Source organism: Protopterus annectens, chromosome 12.part0, assembly GCF_019279795.1.
Source record: "Protopterus annectens isolate FY-2018-M chromosome 12.part0, PAN1.0, whole genome shotgun sequence".
Taxonomy (NCBI): domain Eukaryota; kingdom Metazoa; phylum Chordata; order Ceratodontiformes; family Protopteridae; genus Protopterus; species Protopterus annectens.
The window spans coordinates 1,063,939,569-1,063,960,854 of NC_056746.1; the positions used below are offsets into that span (position 1 = coordinate 1,063,939,569).

Genomic DNA, 21,286 nt, shown 5'->3' on the forward strand with positions numbered 1-21,286 from the left:
TAGAAAAACTCACATTGCCACCTTTTGAACCAGTTGACAAGGCTGCCTTAAAGTTTTGCACATGAAACAGTCCTGCTAGTAGCATTTACCTCAGCCAGGAGGGTCTCAGAGCTTCAAGCCCTCGTGGCTGCTCCACCATTCTTGGTTTTCCATTTGGAGAGGGTCACCCTGAGAATAAACCCTTCCTTCACCCCCAAGGTGGTCAACCACCTTTCCTTAAATCATGCTATCCACGTGCCTACCTTTTTTCCTAACCCGCAGGGAGATATTGAGAGAGTCCTGCATTCCCTGGATGTCCACAGACAACTCATTGTCTATCTGCATAAACCTAAACCTTTCCGCAAATGAGAACAACTGTTTATCTCCTTTCACCCAGGGCTCTGGGGAAAGCAGTAGGAAAACGGACCATTTCTACCTGGATAGCCAAGGCTAGCTCCTTTTGCTACACCCACCATGGGAAGACTCTTTCAAGCAATGTCAGGGCCCTCTCCACAAGAGTGGTGGTCTCTTCTGGGGCCTTTTTCAATGGTCTGGACACTAATTCCATTCTGGAGGCAGCCACCTGGTCCTTGGTGCACAATTTCACCAGGCATTACAAACTGTACATCATCTCCAGAGCAGGGCAGGATTTGCCAGGGCTGTCCTGCATGGGTTCCTGGAGTCTTCTACCAATCCACCCCACAGCCTTTAGTGAGCTTTGGTACTCGCCCACTAGTACAATACTGCAACATTGGAATAGAAGGGTATAGAAAAGTTGTGTAAGAACTTACCATGACCATAGATGTCCTTCTCTTCCATGTTGCAGTATTCCTTCCCTCCCACCCCCCCTTCTTAACCTTGCACTTAATTTACCTGGCTCAGGGACAGGCCATGTCCCTCAGACTTGGCTCCAACTGAGGCTTTAATTAGTTTTGAGGACTGGTGCGTGCAGATGTCACCTTTATGGCCCATGTACCTGCCTCTATGTCAGACATCCAGCACCAAGAGGAACTGAAAAAGCTTTGGAAACCTGGCCGGGCAAGCTGAACGGAAGAAGGGTAAACCCACTAGTAGAATACTGCAACATGGAAGAAGAGGACATCTATGGTTATGGTAAGTTCTTACACAACTTTTCTTTTTTGTGCATCGAAATATCATCTGGCCATGAGTGATGAAGATCGACACCTCACTGCAGTACAGTTTTTGAGAGCCAGTATGTAAATTATGCACCTCATTACATGTGACAATTGAGAGTCTTGCTGACCCATTTTACTAATTTGAATCCTTGTTCTTCTGAAGGTTACACTTATGACATTTCTAGGAATCAAGTCATTGTCCTATTAACTTACTTAGTGATTTTGCTGTTTATTCAGTGACTCATTCATGTAGTTTTTAACTGGTGTTATTGGAGAATTTGTGGTTTAATAGGCTTTGAAATGTTTAATTTTGGGGTACAGGAAAAAGTTACTAGGCTATTTCTTTATGCTACTATTCTGTTTTAACAGAATTAGACCATTTCTGTAACTTTTGATTTCTGAGTAAATTGCTGTTTAATTTTTTTTTTTTTTTTTACAACTTTTGTAATTACATCCTTCTCCTGTTAATAGCATATTGTATCCATGTGACTTGGTTGGTATTTGTGGTGACTGGAGTGTTTACTGGATACTTATTTTAACATCTTTTTTTTTTTTTTTTAGTTTTTACTTGAAACATAGGCAGACATACATTTCTAAAGAAAAATATTACCATTTTCCAATTAAAGACATTATACATCACACATTTACTATTTTTATAACCATCATTTCAGCAATACATAAAATTATTCAATTCCTGCCTTCTGCAGCTCATTATTCTGCATGTATTGTTCCTTCTTTTTTCTAAAGATCCACTTTCATTTTTTTATCTCTTGTTTGCAATATTCAGAGTTGGTTTAGACTTTGATTTTAATTTTCTGATAATTGCTTTTCTGGCAGCCACCAGAATTAAACTTAACAAGACCATAATATGTCTAGGCAATTCAAATCCTGTGTCCCATCTCAAAAGAATAATTTCCTTAGTTGTATCCATTTGTCTACCCACTATTTCTGATAGAGTACTCTAAGAATTTTTAAAATCTGCCACCTCATTACACTCACAAGACATATGTTCCCAGTTACCTCTTCCTTCCCCATCACACCTCCAGCATTTGCCATCTCCCTGAGGAAAAATTCTTTGGAGTCTGCTTGGGTATAAAAGTACCTTTGAAAACACTCCTGAGCAAAAATCCTAAACCTTCTAGACTTTGTTGTATACCTGGGAGCCATGCATATATCCTTCCATTGTAAATTTATTGTCCAGTATCTATTCCTAATCTTTTCTAACCTCCTCGGATTGATTCCTGTAGTTGTCATGCAGTACTTTATATGCCCTACCTAATTACTTCTTTTTATCAGCAGCCTATGTTCTAGATTCTACTAAAAACTCTACCAGAGCAGGTTTTTTGTTTAGGATTCACATTTACCTTTCTCTTTGCCTATACTCTGATATCAGTCCTTGGTAAGGAAGGCATCCCTAGCCTGCAGTTCAGATGTCTTCTTGGCCTAATCCCGTTCTATTATCTTTCTCTCTCTAGTTATTTGCTACTAATACCACAGTTCCTTTGCTAGTTTTGTTCTGTAAATTCCAGCCCCCTCTTGCCTATTCTCTGTACTGCTACTTGCAGTCATCCCTGTTGGCAAAATTATTTTTCTCCATTCTCATGTTGGCTTAGTTCTTAGAATACTTTCTGCTCAATGAAAATAATCTGCATGGTAGTTATTTTACTTTAGGATCTGCATCCAAAGTCCCACTCTGTCCTTATTATTTGAATTTCCTCCCTGCTTCACCATAATCCCCTTCCGCATTAAATTATAGCTTTCTAAGTGTATGAGCCTTAATTGTGTAGCTCTGTAATATCCTTTTAAATTGGGTAGTCCTAACCACCTTGTTCTGTTTGATGGAAAACTTCACCCCCACTTGATTCTTTTCTCCTCCCAGATAAATTCCTTCAACTCTGCTAATTATTGTCCACAACTTCTCCTCTGTTTGGTAAAAATATGCTTATATCTTGCTATACATATCCATAAAGAAGAGCTTTCAATTTCAGCATTTTGTGTTAATCTTTGTTTAGTTGTTTCACACATACTTTTAGTTGCCATAACAGAAGCCTTTTTAATCCTTACTCCTAAATACTTCATCTTATCCTGTCCCTGTTGTGATGATATGAGGTAGTGCCATCTGTGCAAGGGAGAGTAGGGCAGTATAAATGTAACATATGCCAGCATAGCTAGCTAGAGTTTTGTAAGGAATTTTGTCATTTGACTATTACACGGATTTGTACAGATGCTTCTGTTAAAAATGTATTTGTAAAGTTGTTTGTGTTAAAAAATGTATCAACAGTGGGTCCTGCTAGACAGAAAAGAGATATATATGTATGTCAGATATTATTGTTATAACCGATTTAAATGTATATGTTTTAACAGATAATTCTGGAAGGGAAGAGATTAATGTTAGTCCAGCTAATTTTGAAAAATAGGTTGAAAATTAAATGAGCTGGTTTAGGCTGTAAAGATTTTGGCTTGCAGGTCTAATTGCAGCAAGAGACAAAAATGTCTGGTAAACCAGGACTAGGAATCTTCTGTATTATCCTTGGAGGTGAGCTAATTGCTACCCTGGGAGGGTGGAAGTTTTTGAAATTGTTTAATAGCTTTCAGGTGTGCAACAGATCTTTGGAAAGCTCTGGGTGTGTATTGCACCAGTCATTTGACCAGATGTGATGTCATTCATTAACCAACACTAAAATGATTCTTTAGATGTTAGTGAGAGATATGATGAAACTCTTGCAGAGCACTTTGTTCTTTAGAACTTGACAGGAAAGCTCTCTCTCACAGGTATCTCACACAACCTCACACCTCGTCTTGCCTTGCTGTAGTAAGCAACTTTGCAATCAACATCTTGCCTTGCCGTAGTAAGTAACTTAACTAGGGAACAGTATTTCTTTAGTCAGACAAGAAAATATAGTGCGAATAGTTAAATATTGTTTGTCTGCATCTGTATGAATCTGTCCAACTGTGTTATTTTTTTATATCTCTTATGATTGAAACTCTGGGTTTATTGTAACTAGATATTCAGTATTCTCATGTTTTCTATTTTATCATTTATTAAATATTTCTATACCTTTCATTGTGGCTAGTCTATTAGAGAATACTTTTAATATCTTAAGAGTACTTATGCTTATTTTAGCGACACTGTAGCCACTCCTGTAAGCCTTGCTGGTTTGGTCAAACTCTACCATTTGTAAGAGCCTTAGAGTAGCTGACTGGTGACAGTGTAATTACCTTATAGTCTGGGTAGAGGGAGCACAGCTGGCAAACCTGTGCAGCTTTTCCCAGGTGTGTGTGTTTGTGTGTGTGTGTGTGTGTGTGTGTGTGTGTGTGTGTGTGTGTGTGTGTGTGTGTGTGTGTGTGTGTGTGTGTGTGTGTGTGTGTGTGTGTGTGTGTGTGTGTGTGTGTGTGTGTGTGTTTGTGTGTGTGTTTGTGTGTGTGTTTGTGTGTGTGTTTGTGTGTGTGTTTGTGTGTGTGTTTGTGTGTGTGTGTGTAAAATCAAATATCCAAGTGTATGTGTCCGCTACTTGGAACAGGGACACAGAGATCCAAAGTGGTCGGTGTGGAGTCTTGTTTGGGGCCTGGAGAGAGACAGAGTCCAGTCCCAGGTCTGGAGGGTGCTCCTTGTGTGCTCTTAAGGGAAATTGTGCTTGATGCAGAGAGCTACATCTGAAAAATACTGTGTATCCATTTTTGTTCCTAGTGGCCACTCCTAACTGGTGCCAGTGGTGAGGATCGGGGCTCCTTGATTACTGGTCCGGAGTAAGGGACTGTCACACCCATAAATATGGATATTGCTGAACCAGTATGTGCGTGGGTACATAAATTTCAGCTGTAGCGTTTGTTTTGTCTTTATGAATTTTGTATCACGAAAAGGCATGACACTGTCTCAATGTTCCACAGCAGGGAAATGTCCTTTTCCTGGATTTATTAGGTAAAAAAATATCTGCAAATAAAGCAAACTTTTCTTGATTAACATACCAGTTATATTCTTTAATTTCTGTGTCCCTTATTTTCTTTGCCATTGGTTCTAAATATAAAGCAAATAACAAAGGGGAAAGATGATACCCCTGCCTGGTTCCTCTGTTCATACACAACTTATCAGAGAGGAAGCCTTCCACTGTTCTTGCCTCTGATCCCCCGTGCATCTATCTAATTAACCATGTTGTATGGGGGAATGCAAATGCCTCCATTGCCTTACTTATAAAAAGTCCTCGTTTTACTCTGTTGAATGATTTCTCTGCATCAAAAGCCACCAACAATAGTGTTATTTTTGTGCATTCTGCTTGCCAGTGGATCATCATTGTTATATTAATGTCAAATGTTTGCCTCCCTCCACAAAGCCACATTGATCTATCTCTGTCAATTTTGACAACACGTCTGCCATTCTTTCATCTAGTTCTGGACACAAAACAGTTGATAATCCATGGCTTAAAATTGAAAGGGCTTTATATGAAGCTGGGTCTTATGGGTCTTGTATCATCTTTATAGCTGTTACAGTTTTCTTCCAAGATGGTGGTGCTTCTCATTTTAAAATGCAATTAAAACCTTCTAGGTCTTTATTACTTTTTTCCCTCTTAACTTCCAATCTTCTGTAGGAATACCATCTGTTCCTGCAGACTTTCCTGCAGATTAAATAACTATGATATATAGTTAATCTCCTTCTGTCTTAACTGTTAATTGTTGAGCCTCAGCTACCTCTAACCTTGGCATACTTAAGTCTGCCATAGGTATTTCCATTTGTGCTCTTTCTTTTCACTGATTTATACAAATTTTCATAAACTTTCTGAAATACGTGTACAGGATCTCTTTCTTGTTATAGGCTCCCAATGTTTGTTGACTACTCTCTCCACTTTCTGTTTAGCTAAAAGTTTTTATGCTCAGGAGTTATCAAAAAAACACCAGCAGTCTTTCCAAAGTTGTGCATATTATCCAGATACTCCCTTATCTTTTCTTTAGCAGTCTGCAGTTGTTCCTGTTCTTCCGTCAGATCCCCTTTAATCTGCAGTATGTATCCTTTGTCATCTCCTTTAAATAATTCCTGTTACTCCGTAACAATATATTTTTTCTTTTCTTTTATTTCTACCCTAGTTTACTGACTACGTTTGAAAACATATTGGCCTCCCATGATAATTATTACTCTTCTCTAGTGGCTTATGTTGGGGTGTACTTGAATATTTGCTTGTATGATTCTAAACCAGTTTTGTAGCTCTGTGATGTAGTTTTCTTCCTTTTGGCTGTCACTTGTGGTCTGAATTTAGGCTGCGTCTTTTTGGACAGCTTGGTTAGATTTATGTGGGAATGTTGCATTTGAATCTGAATTTGGTTGCTTTGGTACTTGTGAACGTCTGACTTTAGGGTAGAATTGCTGATTGAGATAGAGGTTTGAGTTTCAGTTTTGGCTACCATTAGTTGGGAGTTAGGGTTACAGTATATTTAGGTTTGTTATGAGGTGCTTTAGAGTGCTGCCTTTTACGTGGGACATGTGAGGTTGTTTAAGAAATATGAATAATTTTGTGCTATGTTTCTGTGCATTTTAGTTGACTGACAGTCCCTTTTCATTTTTTTGCTATTTTGAGCCTTTGTTTTCAAAAAATGTCCTAGATGCCAGAAGTTGTTATATAGCTAGGGAAACATACTCATCTTGATCATAGGCTTTGTTGTACTGATTGCTTATCCAGGTGAGTTGTGGTATTTAAGTGCTAGATTGTGTTCTGTTCTAGGACCATACTTTTTGTCTTGTTGTAAATGTCTAGTAATCTTTGAGTCATTATTTTCCTCATGCACAGTGCACATTTTTCATTGACATTCAACTTGCCTTACATCTTTGTGGTGAATGTACTGAAGGAGACTGTTGCAGGCAGTGGTTTCAACATTTGTCGAATCCCTTTCCTGTAGTATTACTGTTGTCTTCTTCCAGCCAGCAACCTTTTTACTTGGGTGTTACTGTCTTCAGCTGTTGTAGTGTATTTTCTTGAGTCGCACTTCGTGCTGCACCTGGTAAAGGGTATTATTGCATATGCATTTTTTTATTTATTTTTTGGTCCTTTACTGATAAAGGATAACTGAGTAAAGTTTTGTTTGTGTCCTCCTATCTGACTTATTTGATGTCTTGCAGAGCTTTAATTTTCGTCGTCTTGGTTTGTTTTCTCCTTTAGCTTGTGCATAGTGGACATTGCAACTGTGGAATAAGCTTATTGTCCCCCTGAATGATTCACATGCATGTCCATGTGAAGCAGTGTGCAATTTTTCTTTACAGTGAGCCCATATCTGTTGAAGCTGTTCTGCAGCTCATTTGGCTGATTTCCCAGTCTTGCTGCCAAGTAGAAGCATCTTGGAATGTTACACCTTCTCCTAAGTTGCACTCTGTTAAACTCTGGAAGCTCTTTCAAGTTCCCCTTTCTAGAAAACACGTGTTGCCTCAGTTCTAGGAGTTTACCTTTACTGTATTAATGTAATTTCTGATGTACTTGCAGACCGTTTTGGTGAACCATAAGCAGCAGTAGCCATTCTGGTTGACTCCCTGTTGGAATTCTAAGAACTGCAGTTTCAAGTCCTGGAATTATAAGAAGGAAACTGTGAAAGAGGAGAGAGGCAAACATCAAATATGGAAAACCACTCTTCTTGAAATTTGCTTCCCCCCCCAATGCAGTTCTTGAGCCATTAACTGATCTTGGGTTATCTGTGTTACAGTCAAGGTTATATTCATTCATTCTTGGGAGATGGTTCCAATTAAATTTTTTTTTCTAGTGCAGCAGCTGAAGTTATACTAAAATTATTTTATAATAACCAAGCATTTTTTTCCATGAATAAGCTTGTTTTAACTTGCATCACTGCTGAGAAAACATTTACAAAAAAAAGAAAAAAAGAACAAACAAACTGCCCAGTTATGTCTTAGAGAACACTGAGTAGAAAATCTGTGTAACCACATCTGTGAAGTCTTCAAAAGTGAGGAAAGAATTAACTTGGTAGATGCTTGTTAATTATTGATGTCAGACTTGTATGCATTTTCCTAAGGTATCCTTAATTATTTGAACTGATATATTGTTTTAACAAGCGATTCTTATTTAAAATTCCTTTGTTTTTATGAATATCATTTTACTGTTGTATGACAAATTATTTAGTAGTTATTTCTTTTGTGAAGGATGACTAACGGTAAATCATTGCACTTGTGTTTACCCACTTTCTTTTCGGACGTGTTTTTATCAACTTTGCCATCCTTCACTGTAAAGACCACGACTAGCTTCATGCCTATGTTGCACAGTACTTAATTAGGTGCACAAAAGGCCACCTATATCAGAGTGTTGATGTGCATCCATTTCACTTCTCATTATCTTCATATCGTAGGTGCTTTTAGTGCTTAGTAACCCATTTGTGTACTGACTTATGCAAGTCCAATATTTGTTTTTCAAGTTTCTGAAGGAAGATACACAAATATTCAAATAGTATGTTTGTGGTGGGCAACACCCATGCAGATTTTAACATGATTGTAGCAACACCACTGCTGCTTTTAAACATTATGATAGTTTTTACTTGGTGGTTTGCACATTTTTCTTAGAACATAAGGCAGGAGCGGATGGACAGTTACTAGATTTGGCAAATTAATGTCTGTAAAGGAGATGGTAAAATATTTAAACAAAAAGACGTAGTTCTCCAGTTCTTCTGAGGCAGGTGCAGTTACTCTTCTCCCTAAAACTGATCTCTGGGTTTTATAGCCTAAGTGGTAAAATTAACTTCTTTGTTGGAGCCTGCTATGATGTCATTTGTGATCATCCCATATTCTATCTACCTTTTTGGTAGTTGCACTAACAAGATGGTAAAGCAGGCTTCTTACCATATATTGTCTAATCCTGCCACACCTCCATTTCCTTTGGGGAACTGAAAAGCAACAACAAGGATCTATATTGCTGCTTACCCTGGACTGATGGCAGCGTAATGCATAGATGTGAACTTTCTGTGGTTCTGCTGAAGGCCCCTCAAACAAACCATAAAAGAAAAAAAAAAGACCTTTATCATTTCCTTTTGACACTGTTTAGAATTTCCACTTAACCCAAACAAGCTGCCTTCCTTTTATAGAGTTTGAAAAATGAGGACACTTCCTGTCAGTCTTCAAGCATACCAATGAGGATAGGCACTAAACTGTGTGGACAACTTTAAAAAACAAAAATCCACAATCAAAATGAACAGGTCTGAGTTGGGAGAACCATCCTCATTTAACAATAGAGACTAAAAGCCTTATCAGTGTTCAATCTGCTTGGCATGTAAATAAACATTTTGCAGGTTGCTTACTCTACCTTGCACATAGTGCTCTAGTTATTTTCCTCACCAAACTCTGTTGATGTGCATAGGTACTTAAACCTGAGAAATGTCCCCAAGTTATTTGAATTTCTCAACCATTTTATGTAAAAATAAATAAACATCGAAAGGAATAGCCTCCACTGATATCTTTGGTCATTAATACTTTCCCTGATGACTTTTGAGTTCATTGCATGCCTGTTTTCCAACTTTTTGTGGAGATTTACATTGCCCCTTCTTCTTGAGTTACTTGTCTTCCCCTTAACAGTTTGCAGTTTTGCTATTTCTCGCACACTTTTTTCGTCTTTATATATCTGGTAAGTATGAGTTTGTTTTTTGTATATTTATATTTGTTTATATTCTTAATTGTTTTATAATTTTATGATTGTGATGGTGTTTGGAAAACAAGCATCTAAGTGAATTTGTATGTATATTTATCTTGCTTTATCAGACACTTTTGCCTTTACAGGCTGTAGTGTATGCATTTACTGGACTCTATGGTTAATGTTCTGGTTACTGTGCATTTTGTTTGAGTGAGGAGCTTTTAAATGAGGACTGTGAGATATGCAAGTAATTTACTCCATTCAGTCAGTGAAGTTTCTGCTTCTTGTAGTGTTTTAACAGAATTCTTAGTAGATGGCTACTTCCAGATCCTTGAGGGCCAAGCCCTTATTTGAAATGTCTTAAAGTAGCAAACCACCAAGAGAAATAACATGTCAGGGAACATTCCATACATTTTCTGTTCCCTCTGTATTATTTAGAAGCAGCAAGGACATTAGAGGCTATCCTAGAAGTCAGTCAATGTGAAGCCTTGAAACTCTACAATTTGGAAGATCAGTCAGCCTATGTAGGTCTTTGGGTGGTGGGAGGAAACTGGAGCACCCTGAGAAAATACACACACACACACACACACACACACACACACACACACACAATGCTACTTGCTGCACCACATAAACTGGATGAAAAAGGTAAGGACATGTGGAATGTCAAGGACATAAGATGATTCCTCCTCTCTTGCTCCATCTATGATGTCTGTATAATCAGTTAAAGTTGTTACAACCCTCTTCTAAGAAATTTAGTGTGTCCTTTGTCAGATGGGAAAGTAAGAAGAATGCATTCTTTCCATGCTGTCTTTGGCCAGTTCCTCAGGTTTCAGTGATGGGTGTATTTTGAGATAGAGATATTTCTGAAGGCCCAGCCAATGATGTTTCAAACCCACCCCCAATTACTGTTGCATATAGAGGCCTTTCTTCCTTACTTAGCTTTTCAGCTCCAGCTTCTGTTCTCACTAGACCCACTTCTGGGTTTGGTCCCATTGAGGCTGACTGTTGATCTACATATGCCAGCCTCTGTTGACTTTACCATCAGTGGCTTTGGCTATGGTCCTAGCCCTGGACTGGCAGACTTCGGGCTAGACCATTCATTGTTGACCTAGTTGTCAACATCAGCTGTTTTGATGTCATTGCCGCTTTTGCTGGACGAGTCTTCAGCTGCAGACCTTGAGCTTGACTCATCAATATCAGTCTCTCAGGGCTGTTGTCAGTTATTTCTAGTGCTGGGTTTCCAGCCTTTGTGGGGTTGTTACTACAGGTGGCAAACTCTCTGTCACTCATTGTTTAGCTTTGATAGATGAGGCTTATCCTTTTTGCACCAGTATTGACCTTGATGGGTTTTGCCCTTAGATGAGCCATCTCCTGGGTTGAAGGGACTATTGTAATGCCTATATTCCCACACCTGCTTCTTTTGCTGCCCGCTGCACCTGCATCCATTTTCTGCCTTTGCCATAGACATGAATTTGTCTGGCTGTTTGGCCACACACCACTTCTCTAATCAGGACACAGGAGCTAGTAGGCCCTAGGCAGGATAGTTCTAGGATGTTTATAACAGTACAGATATTCTCACTGTCCAAAGGCCAGTCCCCACCAAGGTACTATAGAAAGTATAAATGTGTCTCTGACATCAGGCGTTGTTGAGACTGAATATATAGAATCCCCATTATTCTCTCTTGATGACCCTGAATTGGAAGAGTTGTTAGAGATGATAATGCATCCTCCAGGAGGCCTTCCCCCACCCTTCCTTCTGGGTGGTGTCCTTCACTTGACAACATGGTATGTCTGATGACTAATCCAGCATGGAAAAAATGTGTTTTGGCTTATGTCCTAAGGAGGATGGACACAATCCTTCAGACTGTTAAAGACTGGACCTAGCTGGTCGATTTCATTGTGGAGGAGGTAGCCCTTAAAGAGACTCCCTACTCTGCAGAGTCCTGCTGCTCATCTCCTAGATAGAGTCCAGGTCAATGGGCATTTTGGGAAGCCAGTTTATGTCCTGTACATTTACTTTCTGGGCCATGATCTGTTTGTATCGTATGTTACATTTTCATGTGAGAGAAGACTAATGAGATGAGCTAGTCATTGGAGGGCTTCACAAATGAAGACAAACGTTTAAGCTGCAGTTTCAAATGGCAAACATGTCTTGCATTGCAAACCTTGTTTGCCAAGTCCACTTTTTTTGATGGTGCCACAATCATAACAGGTAGCTGGCAATGCATTTCACCACCATGCCTAACTCAGTTTTACAAATGATACTGAAATGATTTTACTTAACACCTGTCTTGAAAGGTCAGTTGTTTATGGTCCAGCAGTTGAGTGAAGTGGTGAAAATGCAACAGGAGGGAAAAACCCTTAACTGTCAGACTGAAATTCTGAATTCTGCAATGCCCATTATCCAGAACACATTGGAGTCCACATCAGCTTTGATTTTTGATATGGCTCACAGCAAGAAAGTCAAGGATCTGGGAAAAACTGCTGTGACTGCAGAAATTTTCAAAGCACTCACTAGCCCAAAGGTTACACTAATTAGCAGAACCAGGAAAACTGCTGCTCAACTACAGGAGGAGACAGCAGCCTAATCCCTTGAGGGCTTGAACAGTTGTCCCTCTGTAAAAGCATTCAGGGGTTGTATGTCTCTTTGAAAAGTTGTATGTCTCTTTGAAAGTATGATCATACAGGGTAAGTGATCAAAACAGTAATAGCCAGAAGCCACATAATCTCCTTCCACAATTCCTGGGAACCCCAGTCTGTCCCTTTGCCAAATGCCCCTCGCTGTCAGAAGAGTGAGGCATAAAAAGGTGCCAATGCAGTTATTAAAAAAAACAATCCAACCTGATGGTCCTACCAGGTAAAGAACGATCCTTTGGGTGTTCTGGATTCTTTTCAGTTCCCAAAAAGACTAGGGAGCTCAGGCTTCTTCTCACTTGGAGTAACTTGTTTGTGTCTTTTGGCTTTTCCTGGTTAGGGGTTGCCACAGCGGAACTCCGGTCCACTAATGATTGGCAGTTGATTTTTATGTACAGGCTTGCCAGGCCCATTCACGCATGTCTCCACGCAGAAGACGTTCTAGCTGAGAATCGAACTGGACAGCATCTTACTGTGAGGAGAACTCTACCGCAGCACCACCACCGCCTCACTTTGAGTAACTTAATTCAGTTTATTTCCTGAGTCCCTTTCATATTTTCAAGGTGCAGTCCAACCTTTCCCTTCTAAGAGAAGGTACACTGATGTGCTCTTTAGAGTTTCAGGATATGTCTATACATCAGGATTGCCAAGGAGCCTTTTTTTTTACAGTCTTTCTTGGGAGCCAGCCATTATCGGTTCTGGACTCTTCCATTTGATCTCACCTCTGCCCGAAATGTCTCTCATTTGCTGCAATGAACCAGAGGCTAAAAAGGGTCAAGATATTTCCATACATAGATGTCAGACTTCTAGCCACAAATACAAGTAATAGCATAATCTCTGTAAGGGAACTTCTTTCAGTCATTGAGGATTACAGTGAACACTGAAGTCTCTAATGGACCCCACTCTGACGCATTCGTCTCATCCATCCTGTATACACTATCCAGAAAAGTCCTTCTTCCATCAGACATTATCTTTCCTTCAAAAAATGTTGCGAGTCAGAACATGCAGGTTTATTTAGTTTCCATTTTTGTATGCTTCAAAGTTTTGAGACTGTGGGACACAACTATTAATATGGATCTGGATGGACATTACATGAGATTTTTGCACTGAAACCTAAGTCCAGTGGTGTCATGTAACAAATCCCATATCCTTCCTGTAAAACTTTCCAAAATTTGCAGACTTTACTTGAGCTAATGGATGCACATATGGAATCTGATTCTGAGCAGTCCCTTCTTAATTCCCACATTTTCAGTGGCTGTTAAAATGGATGACTCTACCTTACAAGAAAAAAATATCCTTACACTGTTAAGGGATACTGATGGAAAAATGGAAATGAAGCAGAATAAACCTTCGGTAAACCACCACAGCAAAAATTCCAATGTGAAGATGTGAATAAAAAACAAACTTTTATTGTAGAACAACAGATAAAACAATAAAATAAGTCCTTTCAAGTCCGATAAGTGCTTTCGGCAACTAGCCTTCTTCATATCTTAAAATTTAGGACTGATGCTTACATTTTTAAAAAAACAAGTAACCAATAGAAATCATAATATCAAAGAATAATTTGCATCTGACCAATCATAAACATCATGCAAGTTCATTAAATCACGTTTCTTATTGGTTTTAACATGTCCAATGGTCTTGTCAAAGCAACAGCTTGTAACCTATCACATTGATTAAAATGGTTCTGTTACTAAAGATCTCTGTGCTAAATATATGTTAATTTTTTATGTCCAATCATAAAGGGCCATAAAAGCCCGATGCACCACTCAGAACGCCTGTTTAGCTTTTAAGACATTTAGCTATTCGATAACCATAGTTGAATAATAGGTTTCTTTTGACCTATTGGACTGCTCAACATAAAAAACAATAACCACAATGTAATAAATAAGCCTTGGAGAGCTTAATCATTTGAAACAAATATAAATTTCATTCACGCTTCGAAGATGTGTAACTACAAAATAGGCCTTCCAAATTAGAGAGACTGCCCTTACTCGATTATAATAGTAGAAGGAATGCATTACGTTAATTTTTGGTAGCGTTGCATCTTTGGTCAATGCATAAACATAAACAAGTAATAAAAACAACAAATCCATCCATTGATAGTTATTAAAATATATATTATGCACCATCCAAATAATAGAACTTGCCAAAAAATCAAGTGTCATGTGGATAGAGCAAGGTGTTATTGTCACTGGTGTTCGTTAATTTAAGGAATTATTTTATAATATTTATAACTGAGGAAAACCTTGGAGAGAAGCTGAAAAAAATTTCAGCTTTTGCTTCGGAAATTCTCACTGAAGCCAAGCGGAAAGCAAGGTATCGTTTACTATTGGTGGTTTTTATCTGATAGTAATCAATCGTGCTAGTGAATACATGCATCAAAACCAAACAAACATGCATAAATACTAAAGGGGATAAGTGAATCATACTGCTTGGAAAAGTATAACCTGCTTAGTTAACCTATCAGCAGAGTGTGTCCATTATTAAATATTCATGACCCATTCAGGCTAGGATCGCTAAAAAGTAATGCGTATATAAATAAAGCATCCACCTTGCCGCAACTATCCTTTAGGCTAAAAACAGTCCTTAAACATAAAACAACAGCCCTTTTATATACTAAATCACACACAATGAAAGCAAATAAAAATACGTAGCTAACTAGTCAGGCCTCCAACGAGGTCATCATTAATTATAAAGTATGGATCTTCACTAAACAAAAACTAGATCAAAAGTTCATCATCCCTAAAACCCCCATAAGACAAAAACCAAAAAAGGTTTTTTACTTTTACTTATAACTAAACATTAAACAAGACACATTCTCATATGATGGGGCAGCGAGTAAATCAGCTTATTCTCAGTTGGTGAACCCATCTGTTATTAACCAATTACATTGGAGAATATACTTATCAGCATCAATCAAAAATATCTGCATAAAGAACAGATAATCATTTTATATAGGGAGCAGATAATCATTTTTTCATGCTCCATGGAAATATATACCTTTATCGATCTATCAACATATTCAAACACATAATAAATATTTCATATTACCTGCTAAATATCAAAGACAACCGTGAAGGTTATGAAATGTAATAAGCATTAACAAAGAGCATTTACCCTTAATGCAAAGGGTCGCTCACACTTAGAAAACACAAAATACAATAATTTCCCAATCAATATAAGCAAATCAATAAAAGAAATAAAAAAAGAAAAAAAGAACTCGCATGGCATCAGTTGAATGTGTAGATTTAAAGAAAATATCAATCAACAATTTGGTAGGCATATAAGACACAATGTTGGTCAAACTATATATATTTATAGAAAAAATCCTAGTCCTGAGAATACTTAAATGCAAGTGAAAGAAAAATAAATGGTAAAAATGTGAATGTATGAATAATGTATACAAAGTAAATAATATCCATGATGACACATTAGTAATGTATTTTTTATAAAGTAGCCTGGGATGGTAAACCTAACGGCTTAAAAGGTTAGTTGTGTCGAATACTACAGTGGAAAACATCTTGAAACAAGAATTACTTCTTGTGGGTGATGGTATTCCTTCTGGTTTTCAACACTGGTTTCAGTGGAACTATAGTATTGAGCCCAGGGGGGCGATTTTCTCTCATATTAGTGATCCAGCAGAGTTCTCGTAGTTCAGTTCGATTCTAGACATCTCCTCCTCTGTTGATCTGGATAACAACTTCAATAGCTTTAAAAAGAAAGCGATGAGTAGGATTTTTGACTGAGTATAGCAAGCACATTATTTTGTTTCCTTTTGTCATATATCTTAGATGTCATAGTATACGATCTTTGAAATGCTGGTCTGTCTTCCCAATGTAGAAAGCACTACAGTGGCAGCAGGTAGCTAAATATACTAGGTGCACTGTAGTGCAATCTGCATAGACATTAAATTTATATTGTTTATTCATATGGGGAAGAAAGAATGTGTTGGAACTATCAATAAAAGGACAAGCTTTACACCTTTGGCACTTGAAAAGTGCCCTTTCTATCCGAGCATATTGCATGAGAGGTAAAGCCATCCTTATTACATAGAAGCCTTTTTATGTTTTTCTTGTTTTTATGTAGGAACTTCGGTTTGTCACCTACCACCTTTTTGATTTTTTCATCCATTGTTAATATTGACCAGAGCTTTCTTACTACTTCACAGACTTGTTTGTTGTCAGAGCTATAGGTCAACATGCATTTTAGCTGTGGAGGTTGATTAGTAGTAGCAGTAGCTTCCTGTTGTGATGGAATAGTCTTTTTGGAAAAGTAAAGGGCAGCCTTTGCCTTTTCTTATCTCCTGAAAATTTTGTTTAAGTAATAGGTTCCTACTGGTATAAGATCTTTCCTTTAGATACTTCTGTATATTATGCTGCTCCTTCATAAATTCATCATTGGTACATAGTCTTGAAGCTCTCAGGACCTGATTTTCATAAATATTTTTGAAAATATGTCCTGGGTGCATACTTTGTTTATGCAGATAGTGGTACCTCCAAGTAGCTTTTCTAGGAATTCCTGTACTTATGCCTTCTTTAGGGTGCAAACGAATCTTTACGTCCAGGAAGTCTATCACTTCATTTGAAGAATTAACCGTGAATTCGAGGAAGTTGGTACTTTCATTAATGTAATCAGTAAAAGCTATTCAGCTCATCCATTTGTCCTTTCCACAAGATAAAAACATTGTCGACGAAACAACCATAATATAACAAATGTGAACTCCATATGCTGTTCTCGGTGAAGATTTTATTGTGCTCCCATTCGGCTAGCACCAAATTTGAATAACTATTGGCACATGGGGTGCCCATTGCCACACCCCACGTTTGTAGTTAGAATCATCACCATAAACAAATATGTTATTCTCAAGGACTAATTCCAATAGCGAACATGTGGGTTCTACTGTAATTTCATTCCTTAGCAGGAAAGACCTAATGGCATGCAGGCCATATTCATTGGGAATTACAGTGAACAGACTGGTGATATCCATAGTTACTAATAGAAGATTGTTAAATTCTGTCAGATGATTGATTTGCCTGAAGAAATCACTCAAGAAATTACCTATATCTTTCAGAACTGTCCACGCAAATGGTAGGTCTTTTTTCAGCTCATTCTCTACAAAAACCAGAAAGAGATTCCGTTATCCACTCTCTCCCTGAAACAATGGTTCGTAGAGGTGGGTCGTGGAGGTCCTTATGGATTTTAGGTATACCACTTATGCTAGGAAACAAAGGATTAGGCGTATCAAAAAACTCATGTTGCTCTTGAGTGATGCGCCTTTCCATTAATAGCTCATATAGAAGACTACGAAAGAGATCAATCCTGGTCATAACTTCTCTCTTATTCAGTTTTCTGTATGTATGCTGATCTTCCAACATGGTTAACATTTTGTTCCTGTACCATTCTGCTTCCATTACAACTGTACAGCCTCCTTTATCCACTGGTTTTATAACCAAGTTATCCATCTGTCTCAATTGTCTTAAGGCTTCATTTTCTTTTGCTGTCATGTTAGTAGAATTCCTTATTTTAGATATCTCTTCTTCGCATAATCTCAGGAATAACTCAGCTAGTGGAGGATTAGGTGGAGTAAAAGTGCTTCGTTTTTTAAATTGATATGGTTCATTGTGTTTTCTTGGCCAAAAATACATTTAAGTGAAACATTTCTGCAAAAGAGTCTAATATCTGTCATGAATTCATTCAGATCAGATGACAAAGATGGTATGAAGCTCAGACCCCTGCTTAATAAGGTCATTGCTTCATGGCTCAACTCAGTCTGTGAGATGGTAACTACTAGGTTAGATGAGTCTCATTCATGTCATGGATTTCTTGCATTTCTGCTCTTCACTCTGCGCTCTCTGGGTCTTGTAATTGTTCTGTTTCATAAAAAACGTCAAAAGCCAGTTCACAGGTGTGTGCACTACTCCATCGCTAGGTCTAGTTACAGCCTTTGGAGCCATTTGATAATGTATTAACAGATAATGTTTAATTAAGAGCAGAGATACTAGTGTTAGCTTCTGCTGAATCAGTGTTGGAAAACACCATATCTGATGTTGAATTCCGTTCATGTAAGCAGGTTACTTGCATTTTATCAGTAGGTGGGTGGGACCCATCATTGTGGTTCACACCTATATGTATGTTTTGTTCTTCTATAGTGTCACCATTTCTTCTCATGGGTATTCTGTATTTTCCTCTGTTGTTTTCTTCTCTAGGCCACTCAAAGATATTACCATTCGCAAAGTCCCGATGGTCACAAGCTAGTTTCTTAATCTTTTGCTGTTTCAGCTTATTGTCATATATGTTAAGGTTGATCTGTAATTGCTCAAGATCATTTAGCTGTTCTTTTAAATCAAAAAGCTCAAGCTCTTCCTGTTTCTTGAACATAATCACTGAATTGTTTTCTTCAGGCTTAAAGAACTCAATTATTAATTTTATATATGTTTGGCTTGTCTCAAGATTGATTGCCTGCCATTTGGCCAATAAATCAGGATAGGTATTGCCATATGAGGGCAGGCATTTGACCCGCATCCCTCTAGGAACTATTTTATGGTGTAGGCAAGCTTCCAAGTGAAACCATTGCCATTGTAATCACTTGAGGCGAAATGCAGCGTTTTCAACATCTCGTATGATATTACGAAAGCTGAAATCATCCGTTGGTGCTGTTGTGGAGGACGTAACTTCCCTATTCAGATTGATTTTGAGCAAAGGATTCGATAGTCCACCTGATAGACCAAGCATTGTTTGATATTTTCTTTAAGTCTACACATTCGACTGATGCCATGCGAGTTCTGTTTTTCTTTTTTATTTATTTTATTGATTGGCTTATATTGATTGGGAGCTTATTGTATTTTGTGTTTTCTAAGTGTGAGCGACCCTTTGCATTAAGGGTATAAATGCTCTTTGTTAATGCTTATTACATTTCGTAAACTTCATTGTTGCATTTGATATTTAGCAGGTAATATGAAATATTTCTTATGTGTTTGAATATGCTGATAGATCGATGAAGATTTATATTTCCATGGAGCATTAAAAATGATTGTCTGCGCCCTATATAAAATGATTATCCATTCTTTATACAGATATTTTTGATTGGTGCTGATAAGTATATTCTCCAATGTAATTGGTTAATAACAGATGGGTTCACCAACTGAGAATAAGCCGATTTACTCGCCGCCCCATCATATGAGAATGTGTCTTGTTTAATGTTTAGTTATAAGTAAAAGTAAAAAAACCTTTTTTTGTTTTTTGTCTTATGGGGGTTTTAGGGATGATGAACTGTTGATCTAGTTTTTGTTTAGTGAAGATCCATACTTTATAGTTAATGATGACCTCACTTGGTGGCCTGACTAGTTAGCTACATATTTTTATTTGCTTTCATTGTGTGTGATTTAGTATATAAAACTGCTGTTGTTTTCTGTTTAAGGACTGTTTTTATCCTAAAGGATAGTTGTGGCAATGTGGATGCTTTATTTATATACGCATTACTTTTTAGCGATCCTGGCCTGAATGGGTCATGAATATTTAATAATGGACACACACTGCTGAGAGGTTAAAACTAAGGAGGTTATACTTTTCCAAGCAATATGATTCGCTTATCCCCTTTAGTATTTATGCATTTTTGTTTGGTTTTGATGCATGTATTCACTGGCACGATTGGTTAGTATCAGATAAAAAACACCTTGTTTTCCACTTGGCTTCAGTGAAAATTTCCAAAGCAAAAGCTGAAATTATCTTCAGCTTCTGTCCAAGGTTTTCCTCAGTTACAAATATTATAACATAATTCCTTAAATTACCGGACACCAGTGACAATAACACCTTTCTCTATCCACAGGATACTTGACTTTTCGGCAAGTTCTATTATTTGGATGGTGCATCATATATATTTTAATAACTATAATCACTGGACGGATTTGTTGTTTTTATTACTTATTTATGTTTATGCATTGACCAAAGATGCAACGCTACCAAAAATGAACATAATGCGTTCCTTCTACTATTATAATCAAGTAAGGGCAAAGTCTCTAATTTGGAAGACCTATTTCGTAGTTACACATCTTCGAAACGTGAATGAAATTTATATTTATTTCAAATGATCAAGCCTCTAAGGCTTATTTATTACATTGTGGTTATTGTTTTTATGTTGAGCAGTCCAATAGGTCAAAAGAAACAGATTATTCAACTATGGTTATCGAATAGCTAAATGTCTTAAAAGCTAAACAGGCGTTCTGAGTGGTGCAGCAGGCTTTTATGGCCCTTTACGATTGGACATAAAAAATAAAAAAAAAATTAACATATTTAGCACTGAGATCTTTATTTAGTAATGGAACCATTTTAATCAATGTGATAGGTTACAAGCTGTTGCTTTGACAAGACCATTGGACATGTTAAAACCAATAAGAAACGTGATTTAATGAACTTGCATGATGTTTATGATTGGTCAGATGCAAATTATTATTTGATATTACGATTTCTATTGGTTACTTGAAAGGACTTATTTTATTGTTTTATTTTATCTGTTCTACAATAAAAGTTAGTTTTTTATTCACATCTTCACATTGGAATTTTTGCCGTGGTGGTTTACCGAAGGTTTATTCTGCTTCATGACTCTACCTTAGGGTAGGGAAAAATATTATCAAAGGAATATGGTTACAGACAAAGGACAGTCTTCATATCAGCATCTTAGGCATTAGTATGCTTCTCACTTTATAGGATGTTCAGGACTCCCTTCCTGAAAGTGTTTCCATGCACTCCAGCATGACTGTTAGATGTACAATCCTCACGATGAGTATTGTTTTCTTTGTGAAAGACACAGTGCTCATGACAGCAATACATGGCTGCTGGCATTGCTTTGGTTAAAGGCTAAGGTACAGGTTGTTAATGGAAATAGTCCTGGACTGCCCTGGTCTGCAGTGTTATGAGGTATCACTATCAAGT

At 37.6% G+C, this 21,286-nt stretch overlaps 1 protein-coding gene across 1 annotated transcript in view; it reads left to right on the forward strand.

Moving 5' to 3' along the window:
• STK4 (serine/threonine kinase 4) overlaps positions 1 to 21,286 on the forward strand; it is a 1,752,947-nt gene that overhangs the window by 550,417 nt on the left and 1,181,244 nt on the right. The window lies entirely within an intron of this gene.